At 41.0% G+C, this 17,343-nt stretch overlaps 1 pseudogene across 1 annotated transcript; it reads left to right on the forward strand.

Annotated features, from left to right (window-relative positions):
- The first annotated feature begins 8,437 nt into the window (after window positions 1-8,437).
- LOC311090036 (putative nuclease HARBI1) lies at window positions 8,438-14,816 on the forward strand (annotated as a pseudogene). Its single transcript has 4 exons — window positions 8,438-8,875; window positions 12,941-13,056; window positions 14,245-14,356; window positions 14,444-14,816. The product of its transcript is annotated as a putative nuclease HARBI1 (transcript).
- Window positions 14,817-17,343: the final 2,527 nt, after the last annotated feature.

Here is a 17,343-nt window from a genome sequence, read left to right on the forward strand (position 1 = left end):
AGCACCGTCCTTCAGATGAGACGTTAAACCGAGGTCCTGACTCTCTGTGGTCATTAAAAATCCCAGGATGTCCTTCGAAAAAGAGTAGGGGTGTAACCCCGGCATCCTGGCCAAATTTGTCCCTTGGTCTCTGTCTATCATGGCTTCCTAATCATCCCCATATACTAATTGGTTTCATCACTCTGTCTCCTCTCCACCAGTAAGCTGGTGTGTGGTGGGCGTTCTGGCGCAATATGGCTGCCGTCGCATCATCCAAGTGGATGCTGCACATTGGTGGTGGTTGAGGAGTTTACCCCCCTTCAATGTAAAGCACTTTGAGGTCTCAGAAAAAGCGCTATAAATTATTATTATTATTGTTATTACCACCTGCAACCAGACGATGGTAAGTAAACTGAAAGCACGCAAAAGCGCACCACTACATACATAAAAGTACATACACATACATTCATATACATAGATCCCAGTAGTCCATGAGAAGACAGTTATATATTAAATATAGGTTGATAGATAATATTTTTTTAGTTGTCTTTTAAAGTTGGAGATAAAGGGCAACACCTTAAGGCCATCATCAATCCTGTTCCAAATCTGCGGCCCCCTACAGACAACGCTCATACTGGTGCGAACATGTCGGCGATATTTTCCAGATATGAGTGGTTTGGTTCTCGTTTGGTATGTAAGCTGATGGCTAGAGATAGGAACAAGACTACTCAATCAAGAGTTCAGGCTATTAACAATTTGAAACATAAGGCAGGCATTATGATATTTATTTAGCTCAGCTAGTCTTAGTAACTTAAAACGATAAAATAGAGGGTGAATAGGAGAATTTACTGTATCTCTGACCAGGACAGAGCCCGTATGGCTTTCTTTTGCAATGATGCAAGTTTTCTAAGATGACTTGTGAAGGTGTTGCACCATATCACATTACAGTAATTAAGATGTGGTTCAAAGAGAGTTTTATACAACAAGAGTAGAGCAGACAGCGGAAGAATGTGTCTGATCTTATAAAACAAGCCAACATACTTTGACAGTTTGTTTACAAGATGATCAATATGACATTTAAAGGTAAGAGATTCGTCAATGAGGACCCCCAGGAATTTAGTAGAATGCACTCTTTTTATCAATTGGCCATTAATTTTAATCAGGCAGTGGTCATTGTTTTCAAATAATTTTTTCTTGGTCGATTTGAATATAATAAAATTAGTTTTGCTTACATTTAATGACAGTTTATTGCATTTAAACCAAGAGTCAACTTTGATTAACTCTCAATTGACTATATCTTGTAAAATAATTGGGTTACTATGTGATGTAAACAAATTTGTGTCATCTGCAAAGATGATTTTATGAAATAATGTCGATGAATTTACAAAATCATTTATATATAGAATAAATAAGAGTGGCCCTAAAATGGAGCCCTGGGGGACCCCAAAGATTATGGGCTTACAAGTAGAATTATGATCATTGACATTTACATACTGTTCCCTCTCAGATAGATAACTTCTGAACTATTCAAGTGCTAGACCTCTGATACCATTGTCACGGTGTGGGTTTTGTCTTGTCTGTCACGTGATTCCCTGTTTGTCATGTGATCCTGCCATGTGTCTTGTCATTTTGTTAATTGTTTGCTCATTGTCTACAGGTGTCTCGGATTTACCACGCCCCCTTGTTATCTTGTTTAGCTTGTCTGCTTGTGTATTTATACCTCTGTGTTTCAGTTGTGGTTTGTCGGTCGTTGAAGTTGTTTGCTGTTCTTTGTAACTGTTCCTGAGTTCCTTGTTCTGAGTTCTGTTGTTCGCCCTGTTTGTTTTCATTAAATTTAGTACTTGCATTTGGATTCTCTCCGCTTTATTCCTGCCTCATCGTCACAACCATAGTGTTGTAATTTGTGCAATAAGATATCAAAATCAATGGTATCAAAGGCTTTTGATAGGTCCAAGAAAATACCAATACCACATTTTCCCTCTTCAATACAGTCATTCATTTGTTCAATTAGGTCTAGTATTGCCATACAGGTTGTGCTCTTTTTTCTGAAACCGTATTGAGAGGGAACAAGAATATCTAATTTATCAAGATAGCCACTAAGTTTATTGTATACTACCTTCCCCATTACTTTAGAAAAAGTGGGTAGAATTGATATGGGCCGGTAATTATTCATATCATTTCTATCGCCCGATTTAAAAATTGGAATTATCTTAGCGATTTTTGTCATTTTAGGTACAATACCAGTAAATAAAGAAAGGTTAATACAATGAGCCAGTGGCTCTACAATGACGTTCGCAATGGCCTTCATGATCTTACTAGATATTCCATCTACACCAGCGGTGTATGAGCTCCTCAAGTCCAAAATGATCTTGAGGAGTTTGGTACTGTCTGTTGGTATCATGAAGAAAGAATGAATGTAACTACCAGAAAGAAAATGCTTAAAGGTGACACCCTTGGGTTGACTTATCTTTTTAGACAGATTTACACCAATTGAAGCGAAATGATTATTAAAACTCTGTACAAAATCAGCTTTAGCATCACCAAGATCAGGTAGAGCAGTCAGTTTATGTCTCCTATTGAGAACTTCATTTAAAACATTCCATGACCTCCTGCAGTCCCCCTGTGAATCTTTTAGAAGTTCTGTGTAATGATTTCTTTTGCTCTTTCTTATAATCTGTGTTAATTTATTTTTATAGGAAATATATTTCTCTTTATTTAAACTAGAAGGATTTTTCATGTAGAATTTGTAAAGCCTACTTTTAAATTTAATAGATTTCAAAATTCCCTTTGTAATCCAAGGGTTCTGGAGAGTAGTGCTGCATTTGACAGTCTTCTCAGGAATTGTGTCCCTGATGGAGTCTTGAATGATCTTTATCAGATTGTCATATGCAGCATCAGGAGTCGCACTGTCATAGACAGAAGCCCACGACTTGGCATGTAAGTTAACAGTTAAATGCTGTAAGGTTCTCTCATTAAGGATTTTAGATTTAATTTTAGAAAATGGAGGAGAGACTGATTTGCCAGAGCCAAAAAATATTGCAATTGGGAAATGATCTGTGATGTCAGCCTGTACGACTCCCGTCTCCAGCTTGATGTTTTGAATATTAGTAATGATATTGTCAATAATAGTTTTGGATGTAGGTGTTACTCTAGTAAATCTATCAATGGTGGAGAAAAAAGAGGAGGAATGCAATGTGTTCATGAAGTCATGTTTTAGACGATAGATTACACCGACGATAAATGTTTTGTCATAATTGTTAATCTCAATGAATAAAGACTCACAATGATCATCCTCTAAACAAAAATCACAGATATTTACTTGGAGGCTACTCTTAACATAAAGGCAGACCCTTCCACCTGTTCTATTTGGTATGTTCTTAATGTGTAGATTGTATCCATCAAGGTTAAGTAAATCGGCATTAGAAAATTCATTGAGCCAGGTTTCACTACACCCAATAACATCAAAGTGACAGCTTGAGTTAGATAGTAGAGAAACTAAATCAGAATGATGTTTGTTTAGGCTTCTGATGTTTAAATGTAACAGTGAATAATTATATGTATCATTTAATTGTTTTAAGTTACCAGGGTCAAAAACATTACAAGTAGTATTGCCATCCATATCAATACAGTGCTGAGAATCTCCAACAATATTGAAATCATCAAAACCCATAATATAAGCAGTAAAAATTGATCATGGAGTTTTCTAGGATTACATTGAGACATTGACACGGCGATAGTCGCAAACACACTCGGAGCAACCAAACACACGCACATACACAACACACACACACACAACAATATTCTAGTACCATTGTATAAACAATTTGTACCACGCCGCAGTCATCCGCGCCGACTCGCAAAGAAAAAAAAGAAAAAAGAAATGTAAATAGTCTCATAGAAATGGAAAGCAAAATGTCTCTCACCTGTCCGCCTGAAAACAAGATTCGAGTCTCCCGTAAAGGGGAGTAGGCTAACTTATTAGAAACAATAAGTCATGATAGAGAGACTATCGCCCAAAATCCGCAAAAGTAGTGGCAAACAGATCACCGCTGTGCGCTGTCAATGGAGAACAAAATAAAATAGGAGCTCAAACGACAGTTAGCCGTGGCCTGCTGGTCTGTCACCCTCGTCGCATGGATTTGGGCAAACTATGATCTAGGTGTTCCGCGAGGGCAAGGAGACAATGAAAGCTTCAGTCTCAGCTACCGTGGGAAAGTGTTTCCTACCTCCTACCTCCCGACTTAATGTAAAGCCTGGCCAGGTAGAGCAAGGCCGGCTTGAATCCACGCTCGTACAACTCCGACATGACCGTCTTAAACTCTTTCCGCTGCTCCACAACCTCTGGAGGGTAGTCCTCAAATACAAGGATGGAATGGTCGCAGAATTTCAGCCTACCCCCCATGGTCCATGCATGGCGGATGATCTTATCCTTTACCTGGAACCTGAGGAGACGAATGATGATCGGTCTTGGCCGCTGGTTGGGTGGAGGTTTGAGTGCCAGGGCCCTGAGAGCCCGTTCACACTCCACAGGCGAATCGAACACCCCTCCAAAGACCTCCTCGAGCATCTTGGTAAAGAAAGCTGTCGGTTGTGGCCCCTCCACGGATTCAGGTACACCAATGACCCTAATGTTGTTACGCCGGCTCCGTGATTCGAGGTCGACGATTTTAGTTGTTAGTTTAGCATGGTCTGTCTGGAGCTTGGTGATAGCTTCCTTGGCAGCCTTTAGGCATAGCTCTCGTGCGAAATCTAGGATTTCGAGTTTCTCAGCGTGTTCTGTCACGGTAGTTCAACACCGTTCAACTTGGTCTCAAGAGATGAGAAAGTTTGTTTGAAGTCCTCGGAGATGGCGGTTCGATGAGACTCAAGCAGGAGGGTGAGGGACGCCATTGTGACCGTCTCAGCGTTTGAGTCGGTCTGCACCGCTTTTGCCTTCGGCATCGTCACAGCAGATCAGTAAGTTAGTAAATCCACCACTTTAGATAGGTTTAGGAGAGAGTTAAGTTACAAACAATAAATTTAAAGATGAGCAAACATTAGCGAGGGCACGAGACTCTGCGTGCTTCACTTGTTACCACATCAGGTGACCTCACGTCTGCTTTGAAGCTGGACCAAAGCAGTCCACCGAGGGGCGTCCAATACCATCATATGGCACCAAGATTGAGGGCTTGAGCGGCAGTGTGTTTGGGAAACCAGACCAAGAATTTTCTTGCTTTCCTTTCTCGCCTTTGTCTCCCCATTCTTCCGTCTTTTTTTCCTATCACCTCATCTGTCCTTACCCCCAGGTGCTGTGGCCGGCGTGACGTTCAGTATACAGGGTGCACCCTGTGATGGGCGATGGGCGTATGAGGCGAGAAGCATTGTTTTAAGAGTGTGGGGCGGTTAAGGGCTTGCTTCTTGAAAGAAGTGATGTTCTCAGCAGTTCGGGTGGAGGTTGGCTGCTTATTTCACCAGAGGTAAACAGACTGGATACTCGTAAAGAATGCTATTTCATGCATACTGAGTTTTTTACACTGTTAAAGAGTTGGATTCCCATGCTAAACATGGACAAAGTTTCAAAAATTAAGTTGTACGTTTGATGGAATATTCTGTGCCAAAAATACTCCTTCCAGTTTGTCACAAGTTTCGGAAAGTTTTTTTCGAGTATGGGCATGTGTGACGTCAGATGGGGCGGAATTTCCTTATACGGGTCCTAAGGGCACTTCTCCCGGAAGGGCGCGCACACACCCGTAGACCAGAGCGAGAGAGCGAAAGCAGTACAGTACGCCCATCAAAGCGCTGTGCTCGTTGCAGTCACTATGGACACGGAAAAACCCCTTAACTGTTAAAAGGACAAGATATTGCATCGGACATTCAAACGATTTTTTTTTTATTATGAATATGACTGACCTGAAGGAAAATGCCATATCTACTGTAAATGCAGGTACACTCGCTTACTCGATCTCTCACAATACTCTACTATAGCTTCAATGAACAATATCAATGAGATCAAACATGTGTTTAAGTTACTAAGAGTGGTTGCTAGGGGTGTTGTGTACTGATACATAGAACAGTTGGGTGAAGCGGTCATAGCCATGTTTTATCGTGAATAAAGCACAGCTATTGACCAATCAGAATCAAGGATTGGAACTAACCGTTTTATAAATACAAATACAACATATTAACAACTTTACTCACCTCTATAGTTCCTTATTTGCTTAAACTATAATATTCGCGCAAAACGTCCACCAACTTCTGAATAGAAAAAAACCTGCAGATCCATGTGCAACGATACTGTTGTGTTCCGCTTTAAGTCCCTCTAGAAAATGTGTGGGTTACATTTGTGTTCCGCGTTGTCACTGTCTAATAACGGATGTGAAAAACAACGATAGCAAAAAAACAGTTTTGTAAAAATTATTTCACACTCCACATTTAGGGGGGCCACAAGGGGGTCCAAGCTAAACTTCCGACCAAGAGCTTGACTCATGTCTAATTTGAAATGGTTTTCGTTTTTACTGATTGTTTTACGGTGGCAATTACCCCCCCACCGTAAAACAATCAGTAAAAAATATTACCCTAATATTTTTTTATGTTCTATGAGAAAATGCTTTCTGTCAAAACTTTTTTAAGTCTCAAATATTATTATTTTTTGCTATTGGAATGAAAACTTTTTCTCTCAAATATTCTTTTTTTCTCTCATGAAATGCTTTTTTGCTATCAGTGTGATAACTTTTTTTCTCAAACTTTTTTTTATCTCTCAGATCATTTATTTTCTCGCATGTAATAAAGACAATTCTAGCTCCATAGTAGTTGTCGGCCTGACGGGGGATGAACGCCGAGGCGGGAGATAGTCGGCTCGGCCCCATTCACTAGTAACAGCTGATTATCAGTGAATTCCAGTTGTCTCCGACGAAAGTTTATAAAACTATCCTGTGTAAAATGATCACTACAGAGGCGGGTGTTGGTGGTGATCCTCAGTTCTCTCCATCAAGGTGGTTCTTCACAAAATTAATCCACCTCTTTTTGATATGATCGTTGTTTGTAAATTTAAATAAGGACACCGATCTGTTTTGTAAGTGATCGCATCAAGGTAATACGCATTTCCGTGACGAAGGCATAGCTTGCTAGCAAACTGTAGGCTGTAGTATAGTACTAAGCAACTCGTGATTGAGCGGCGAACTGATAGGGGAGGGGGCAGCCTCAGTGGCTCCAGTGCGTCATCAAGTAGGGGCATGTCCAGGAGCTCAGGGGCTCCAGTGCGTCATAGAGCCCTAGTTTTAGCCCCGCCCAAAAAATCCAGAACACAGCAATGGTGAAAAACTGTTTAACGGTCTAAATCCACAATTCAGTACTTCACAGTTCACAGTCTTTGTAATATGTTTTAGCAATACATTTCTAACATTTATAATGTGCTTAGAATTATTTTTTTGCCTTTACAGGGACTTTAAGGACTCAGATAGACATCCATTTGTCCAGCGTCCCTCGCTCTTGAAACCACATGAAACATAATTGAAAAACATAGAAAATAGTTAACTGATTAAAGCCAGTTTTTATTAAATGCTGAGGCTCTTCTTACTACCAGCTGGCACATCGTATGTGTAAACTATTTTATTTTTGTATTTTTATATCATTTTTGTACATGTATATTTCTGGAATTTTGATGGGGGCGGCGCCCCAGCGCCCTCTATTGAGGCCTCTATTGTAAGCCGCCACTGGTTACAAGTACATTACGAGTGTCTTCAAAACATACATCTTTTTTTTAAGATTTATTTTTGGCGTTTTATTAGGATAGGACAGTAGCTAGACAGGAAATGAGGTGGGTGGGACGGTAACGGTAAAGGTCCATGAGCCGGGACTCGAACTCAGGACTCGAACTCAGGTCTCCTGAAGCACAACGGCGCTACATGTCAGCGCACTTGCCCGAGGCTATCAGTGCAGACTATAAGTGTTTACTACAAATTGCACACTTTGTCTTCAATAACAAATGCACATTACAGTTTTTCTGAATTGCTATATATTACAAACAATAGGACCAATACAATAGCGATACCATTTAAATAAACTAAATTTTTTAGGTACAGTAGTTTTATTTAACATGTTTACATTTATTTAACATCTTTTGTTGTTTGATTAACATTACTGACACAGACAGGTATTTTAGGCTGCTGTCACTTTAAGAACGAATGTTTGAATCTAATATACTGGCACATATCTGGGGCCTATACCATGAAGCCGGTTTAGGTGGCTAGCCAGCTATGTTCCAGTTTAGTTTCCGCCAACCCTGGGTTTTAGGTACTATGAAAGTAGCTCGGCTTTAATCAGTGTTCGTCGCCATGGTATCTTACACTGCACGGCTAACCTGCTCCGGGGCAGGTTATGTTCTGGATTCAAGATCTCAGACTGAAGTTTGACCAATCAGCTGTGAGCAAAGAAACATATAGGTGACGTAACTAATTCCCAGCGTCTGTTCTCTGTTGCAATGGCTTCACCTTTTCTCCCAAATCCTGTGGACATCTCCGTGCAAATTGTTAGACGAGCACTTCGTAGAGAAAGAGTTTTTAGGGACAGACAAAATCCATTTGACTTTCCTGATACTTACTTGTATGAAAGATACAGATTTTCCGTGGAAGGAATGTCTTATCTTTGTGAACTTCTTGAGTCGCACATAACAAATGTGACTCGTCGAAGCCATGCCCTTACTGTACCGCAAATGGTATGTAAGTTATTGCGTTGCATTTTTTTGCAAGTGGTACATACTTGTATTCGGTCGGTGATGCAGAGAATCTAGGGAAAAACACAGTCTGTCGAACCATTCGCAAGGTGGTCCTCGCTCTGAAGGGGTACATAAATAGCTTCATTGTGTTCCCTGGACATTTATCGACCATGTCCATAAAAGAGGGCTTTTATAAAATTGCCGGTAAGATATCTTGATAGGGTGACATCACATGAACAAATTTAACCTTTCACACTCATTTTTTTTTTTTTAAAAAAAAAGCATATTTCACACTTAGAAATCGATTGTTAGGAAGGGTTAGTTGTGACTCAATCAGGTGGTAATATGTTGCATTCGCTACAGGATGTCAGTCACGACTCAGGAAGACAGAATCAGGTTGATATAGGTTTACTTCAATAGTTAGGATAAAGAAACAGCAATCAGCACGGTATGGCATAAAGGGATTTCTTCCTTTGGTTGCAATATAAACAATATGTAGTTCTCTGTGTATGTGTGGTTCTAAATAAACAGAGAGAAAGAATAATTACTAACTGCAATAGTATCATCACAAATTAGTACAACAGTATGCTCATAAGCTAGGACATTAGAACGATATTATCAGAATATATTCAAATAATATAACCGAAAGAGAACAACAATTCTCATAATAAAGTAATCAATTGTATCGATTACATTATTACAGTGAGAATAATCATATTGAATAGTCACTTAACGCTAAGCAAATATTATACAATTGACGTCTTTCACAAACAGTCATAATTAGCTTAGCATTAGGATAAATCAGCACATATTACAATGTTAAATAGCTGCTAGAAACTCTCAAAGAAACATTAATAATAAACAGCGCACTTACAAATCGTCATTGACGCACACCAACTAAACCACTCAGGAATCATTAGAACAGGGTAAATTTTCAGTACTCAAGCACTAACAGTCCACACCTGACCGGAGATTCTATCAATTTCCTCATGACGCAGTCTGCGTTACAGCTGATGCAATACTTGCAATGAACTTGAGAAAGGGCAGGCTGCCACCTACTCGACATAATAAGTGATGTTCCCACGTTAACTATATACATGTTTGACTCATAGCGGGCCTTTTGTACAGCCGCCCCCAAATTTAGGAACTAAATTTGTCCCTGATAAATGGTCTACAATTATGAGGTTTCTGTGTCATCAGGGATAGCAGGAAGTACAATCATCCTTGAAACTGGTCTGGTATAGGTTCGTCCATTGATTAGCACATCTGCAGCTCTGATATGCCCATCTGCACTCGGCATGACCTTGGTGACCTTTCCGATTAACCACATAGCTCTAGGCAATTGAGGGTCTACCAGCATAACAACATTCCCAACGGCAATGTCCTTAACATCTTTCTGCCATTTAGATCGGGTCTGCACATTTGGTAGGTAATTCTTGATGAATGAGGACCAGAATAAGTCTGTGAGGATCTGACTGTGGCGCCATCGTTTACGACTGATCATTTCGCTTTGAGGGTATACAAAGCAGAGGTTTACCTTGTTTCAAGCATTGGAAGTCACAGAGAAAACTATCTTGCTGAGATGCTCTCCACTGAAGTATTTCTGCTTGTAGGAAATCTGCAGCTGTTAGTGGCTCTCCACTTGCAGCCCCATGAACATATTGTGCAGTAGCTTCCAATAATTCTCTGTAGGCTGTATACTGGCTGGCATCAGGAATCTCTGAGTTGGATACTACATTTAGGGCACAGAACATTGACTTACGCAACTCCGAATCATCTTCCAAGGAGCTGTTAACAGGACTTGTAGGCCATTGATCATGGTGCATTAAGAGGAAGGGAGTGCCTCCATCGGGTAGGATTGGTGAGATAATCCTAGCTGATCATTACTCCATTACTCCATCTGTTTGGTCTGGCTAGATCCTCAAGACGTTTTCCCTTTGTTAGGTCATCAGCAGGATTCTGAGCAGAGTCCACGTACCTCCAATCCTGTGGGTTTGTTGTTTCTTGTATATCTGTGATCCTGGTGCCAACAAAGACTTTGAACCGGCACGAATCTGACTGCAACCAATTCAGCACTGTGGTGGAATCGGACCACAAGGTAATTTTCTGATACTCAAGTGTAAGTTCCTTCCTTAGCAACTGCGCTAAACTGGTCTCCACAGAGTGCGGCGCAGAGTTCAAGTCTGGGAATGGACAACTGTTTCTTAGGTGCAACTCTGGAGCGTGCAAGTAGGAATGCTAACTGTACCTTTCCTTGACTATTCTCAGTTCTCAGGTATGAGACTGCACCATAGGCTCTTTCTGATGCGTCACAGAACACATGTATCTCTCTTACAACACAACAGAAGAATTATCCATTTCTGGGGTCACATAGCATCTAGGGAAGGTAATAGTGGAAAGTGATTTGAGTTTGTCTTCCCACTGCAGACAGTTCTGCAAGAGTTCATCAGGGAATAAAGGATCATCCCATTCTCTCGGCTTAGCCCACAGTTGTTGGATTAGGATTTTTGCTCTGGTTGTATATGGGAGGATGAAGCCCAATGGGTCATATTGATTGGCAATGATTCAATATAGATTGCGCATGGTGGGCTGTTCATACTCTAGGGGACGGTGCTTGTACCTAAGAGTGTCGCTGCGGCAATACCAGTGCAGACCTAAAGTGGATTCAGGAACTTCTGTTTGCCTTTGTGACAACCACAGTTCAGTGCTGGTAGACTGAGCTTTCTTGGGTAGATGACTTACTACACTAGGTTGATTTGAGGCCCACTGTCGGATATTGAATCCTCCACCTGCCAGTAGCTCCCTGAGACGGTTAATCAGCCCTCTGGCCTCATCAGCTGTGTTCAGGCTCTGGAGACAGTTATCAACATAGAAGCTCCTTTGTATAGTGAATTGTAGGTTATCACCTGTCTCTGTGTTGTCAAGTACATGCTTGTGCCGAATGGGAGCACCCGCCATTCATAGACGTCCGCTTCTCTGTCTCGTTCCATATCTCTCCAAAGAAATCGCAGGATAGGTCTGTCCTGTTCCAGAAGTCGGACTTGATGGAACATTCCCTTCACATCCCCACTCACAGCTACGGAATGCTCTCTGAATCTTATCAGGACTCCAAGTAATGACGGACCAAGTACTGGGCCAGGAATTAGGGATTCATTTAAGTTCATTCCCTTGTACTGGAACGAGCAGTTGAAGACCAGTCGATTTTTGTCATTGTGGGTGACCATATGATGTGGTATGAACCACCTCTCATGGCTCTGTGGTGCTTTGTCTGGATCCAGTTTGGCCACATACCCTTCTTCCACTAGTTTCTTGATCTCCATAGAATAGGTCGCTGCATGTTTAGGATCTTTCAAGAGATGCCGTTCAGTTCTCCGAAGGTGTGGCATTACTGCTTCTTGAGGGGCTTTAAGACGAGCCATGTTGGCTTTACGTAACAGGGGGGTAGCATACCTCTGGACGCCATTTATGTTAACTCTGACAGTTCCTTTGTTCAGGAGTTCAGGGGCCGTTTGATCCTCCCTGGAGCGGGTGACCAGTTTTTAATTACGGTAGGGAAAAATGTCCAGTTCCCATAACTTCACAACATTTCTCATCAGCTCCGTTTGCTTGGATGACACCGATGTGAAAAGGATCTGCTGAGGATGAAGAGGATTCAGAAGGAGCTTCGCTGGACCCTGTAGTGTCCAACCCAGTCTTGTCTTGATGGCAGCTGGCCCGCCAGGTGGTCCAAGATGAACTGGCTCGATTGCGGTAATTAAATGTGGCTGATCGGCACCAATCAGAAGGAGAGGGTGAATCTTCTCAAAGGACTGGATAGGAAGACCCTTCAGGTGTTTGTACTTGCTTGTGAGTACCTCCATCGGGTAGGATTGGTGAGATAATCCTAGCTGATCAGCAGTAAAGGCTTGCTTGATATGTCTTATGTGGTTGCACCACTGGAGATATGCTGAACGAAACTGTTGAGCCTTGTAAACGTGACACTTTCTGATGGATGGTTCTAATGGATAACTCCTCCTCGTCACCTTTCAGATTCAGTTGCTGGGCTGCAGCAAGTAACAAGATGGTGCGTTCGGATCCATCATCAAGGATAGCATAAGTGTCCAAGGTGCGGTTCTTATATCTCAACAGAACTCTGACTACTTTCAGCAGGACCCGGGTTATCTGTTCCAGTATGAGTTTGACTCATAGTGGGCCTTTTGTACAACAATAGTCTGCAGTAGCTACCTGTTAAGAATGATTTTAAATATATATTTTTAATTCCTATGATAGGATTCCCTAGAGTCATAGGAGCAATAGACTGCACACATGTTGCAATCTCCACAGCTCTAGGAGAACATGAGGCAGATTATGTGAACAGAAAGTCTTTTCACAGCCTTAATGTTCAGGTAGGGCTAGGGATGGGAACCGAGAACCGGTTCTTCTTCAGAACCGGTGCCCAGTGAATCGATTCCTTGGAACCGTTAGCATGCCTGCTTAACGATTCCGCTTATCGGTTCCGCTCGTTCAAATGTGACACGACGTCACACACGTGCTGCGTTGTTTTGGTTCAGAACGTAGCAAACACTATGAGCAAACATGGCATCGAGGCAGAAGCGCTCTGACCGCGTCCTAACTACATGCGACGCGACGGCGCGACACGCGATAAAAAGTATCATTTTCCATGTTAATCAAAGTTTAACCAGCGACAATTCTATTTGAAACGGATCCTATTTTACTGCGACGTCGGGCTGGAACAACAATCTCAAAGTGTGACAATGATAATATCAGGTACTATTTTTGTGCTTTATTTAATGTTAAAAGAGTGTATAATGTGCCTGAATATCATTTAGAGCTCCCAGCTTTGTAGCTGTAAAAACAACAATGGATAAGTCACATCAGATCTTGAAATTAAACAAATGGAAACAAAAACGTTCAAAATGTGAAGAAAACCCGTGTATTATTCGACAAAGATTGTTTTAGTGACTCAGTAGCCTAATCCAAATGAGCACTGTTAATATTCCAAAAGGCACAAGCTCTTCCTAAACTGTTTTCAGTCTGTGTTTTTAGTTTTTATGGCACATAAATGGCAGGGTTTTTTTTTTTTTTTTTTTCGGACCAATGAATGTGAAAATTATCAATTTCCTAATCCTAAGGCACTCTTCTTGATAATCTTTCAAGGCACACACTAGTGTGCTGTGGCATACTGGTTGAGAAACACTGCCCTAGGCTATAGGTCCCTGGACTTTACTTTGAGAAGTAGCTCACCTACTTTAAGGTTTGTTCTGAGGTTGCTACACATAATTTGTGTATACTCTGTGCTGTGTCTTCTGATCAGATATTAAAGCGAGTTAATACAAACAAATTTGTACTTATTCCCTCACCCAATAAGAATCGATAAGAGAATCGATAAGGAATCTGATCGATAAGCAATATCGATAATGGAATCGGAATCGTTAAATTCTTATCAATTCCCATCCCTAGCTAGGGCTACTATATAGCCTATGTGAAATGGTTTTTATTTGCATTGAGATCAATCTTTAAATAAATAGTAACTAACAGATAGGACAATTATTTACTGCACATTTCATCTGCAGATGACTTGTGATCATGAATGCATCATCACAAGTTTGGATGCCAAATGGCCTGGATCAGTGCATGACTCACAAATTTTCCGTGAGTCTATTTTGTGTCAGCGCTTTGAGGAAGGCAAGTTAAATTTGGTACAGTACACTTTAAAGTTTTAATTTTAATAGTAAAACTTACACAATTTTCCCCTTTTCTGTTCTATGACAGGGCTTTTTGATGGCCTGTTGGTAGGAGATAGAGGTTATGCATGCCAGAGGTTTTTGCTAACCCCCTATCCTGACCCTCAGACAGGGCCACAAAACCGATTCGATGTGGCCCTCAGTAAAACCAGGGTCAAGATCGAGATGACCTTTGGCATCCTAAAGGCACGTTTCAACTGCCTTAGGTGTTTAAGAGTGTCACCAGAGCGGGCATCACAGATAGTGGCTGCATGTGCTATCTGCATAATATAGCCACTATCAGAAAGGAGCGAGTACCACCACAAAACCAGCTTCTCCCTGATGAAATTGACCCCATCACACTTGACCACCCAGCTGGCGCAGCTGTCAGAGATGCAATCACAACACAATATTTTACTTAATAAAAGCACACTGACACTGCAGATAGGTCTCAAACTGTTTTATTGGTCATGTGGCTAGGGAGGAAGAAAGAGAGCAAGAAAAATTACATTAATAAACATTCATAGTGTTCATACTAAAGGGTTACTGTCAGAATGAGAGTCGTAGATCCAAATGCAAGCAAGCAGTTTATTGAAGACAGGTTGTAACAGGGATAATACTCAAAACACCACGTATAGCAGGCGGGCGACCAGGATTCAAATTCACAGGAGAGGATGAGTGATATGAATAAAGCCAGCGCGGATGCCAAACTGGAACTGGATGAAGAGAACTCCAAACGATCTCCAGAAGTCTGGAAACACAGACGAGATCAAGGAAATAACTCCGTAAGGAAACTCAGGCACCAGAACTGGGTAAGAGAGCACAAACAAGAGTGTCGAACCGACACCAAGCAATAATCACTCCCGCTAGATATAGGCAGCTAACAACAGAAGTAACTAGCTGCAGCTGCGGGCTGATTAAGTGATCAGCTGGTTACTAAGCAACAAACAAGCACTATACACTCAGACCCCACAATAACCAACAGATACACAAAATGAACACACGGATCGATGAACTGTGACAGTTACTTGGTTAAAAAAAGTTCACATACTGAGATCTGTTTTTTCCAGCTGTTTGATCTCCAATTTAATTTTTTAATTTGGAGCCTCCTCAGCTCACAGTCCAGCTCCTTCAGTGAACAGTCTAGTTCTAGACTCCTTTTGTAAAGGGCCCTGACTGAGTCTGTTTCCACCTGAAACAATTCCACCACAAACAATCATTACACGTTTTCTGGAGGTTGATCAAATCACAAAAAGTGCCATGACTTTCTACAAACATAGGACTGACTGTAATTTATGTCAATGGTTTAAAGCATTACCTTGTTCACATTCCTTCTGTAGCCCTTTGAGGTAGAGGCTTCAGTTTCTGGGGCAGGTTGTGAAAAATCCTACAATAAAAGAGATGTGTAAGGGCCAGTCACTTAATTATGACATTCAAATGTGTGCCATAATAAAAAGCCCAGTGCATTCACCTCAGCAACTGTCTCAGAACACACAGACAGAGTGTCTTCATCATTTGGTTCACCCTAATAAATGAAAGGCCAATGTAAAGCATAACTGTTAAAAAAAAAGGTTATGTTCATTGTGTTCTGTCTGCTGCATACTGACCTCTGTGCAGGAGACTGTGTGCATGTGTGCTGGCTTCAACAGGGACACTGTATTTCCCTCTACTGCAGAACAGAGTCAGCCATATTTAACTTTTTTAAAACATTAGTAATGCATTGCACACACATACCCAGTGTCACTTGCTTAGAGGAGCCAGCACCAGGGTCAGACTGTATAGCACTTGCAATCCATAATCGTCCCCGCCTTATTGTTACTCAGCCCCAACTTCTCCGCCACAGTGTAATCTTGAGGAGGTGGCCCTCCCCCAGTTTTCCTTATTTCATACTTTTTTCTGTTTGCTGCAAACAAGTGTTTGTGATTAAATGTTCACAAAAATAATAAAAGGTTGTGGTAAATACGCTTGATGGTGTTTTAAGCCCCCAATGGCTCCTTAGAGGCAGCTAACCCTACCCTCAACCTTAAACCTACCCATCCCCTCGCTGCTGTTGGGGGCTTAAAACACCAAACACCGGTAAATACTCACCACTTTGAATTATATTTTTATATTTTGTCTTGATCTGCTGCCAAGACCGTTTGGAGTTGGGGTTGCATCTAAAAATCAATGAATATCAATCTTTCTTAGGATGTAATAGCCTATACATTCACATTTTACATACATCTACACACACACGTATGTATGTATATATCAACACGAATACACACATTTTTAATATGATTAGCCTACATAAATTTACATTAATTGTTTAACTTAGCCTACGCATTAACGCAATCATTCTGTAATAAAACGCAATAAAACATTCTGAATGTGTGGAAACTCAGCGATCTGAAGACGGGTCGATGTCATCAGTCATCAGTTCCTCTGTCAGAACAAGTGTAGCAGGGATATGTTGTTACACCAGATTATAAATAATTTTTTTGTTATTATTTGTTTTAATTATTATTATTTGTTGTGTGGCATTTTATTTTGAAAGAAGATTGCATTCTCTAATTAGAGGTAATGATCACAGTATGCACATCAGCTGATGTCATAGGTGAGAGGTCCATCGTCTTATTATAAAGTAATCAATGGAATTTTATCTACATTTTTAAGGAAAAACAAGCCCCATTATTTGAAGAAATCAGTCTTATTCAGGCCCGGTGTTCTGACGGAACACCATACCCATCAGAATGGGATACCTTCGGTTAAAGCGCATGCGCAGCAGTGAAATTTGTGGAATTGCGCATGCGTTAAATTTAAACCATCATTTCAGCATACCTAAGATTACAAGCGGTAAGTGTAAAGTTTTTCTTGATGGAGCTAAGCGGGAATCATTAACTGTGGTGTTATCTTTTCAGGAAAGAGCCCTGCCAGAACGAGTGTTCCTAGGGTGTTTGTCATTTAAAG

This window comes from Abramis brama, assembly GCF_963993115.1.
Source record: "Abramis brama genome assembly, chromosome: 9".
NCBI lineage: Eukaryota > Metazoa > Chordata > Actinopteri > Cypriniformes > Leuciscidae > Abramis > Abramis brama.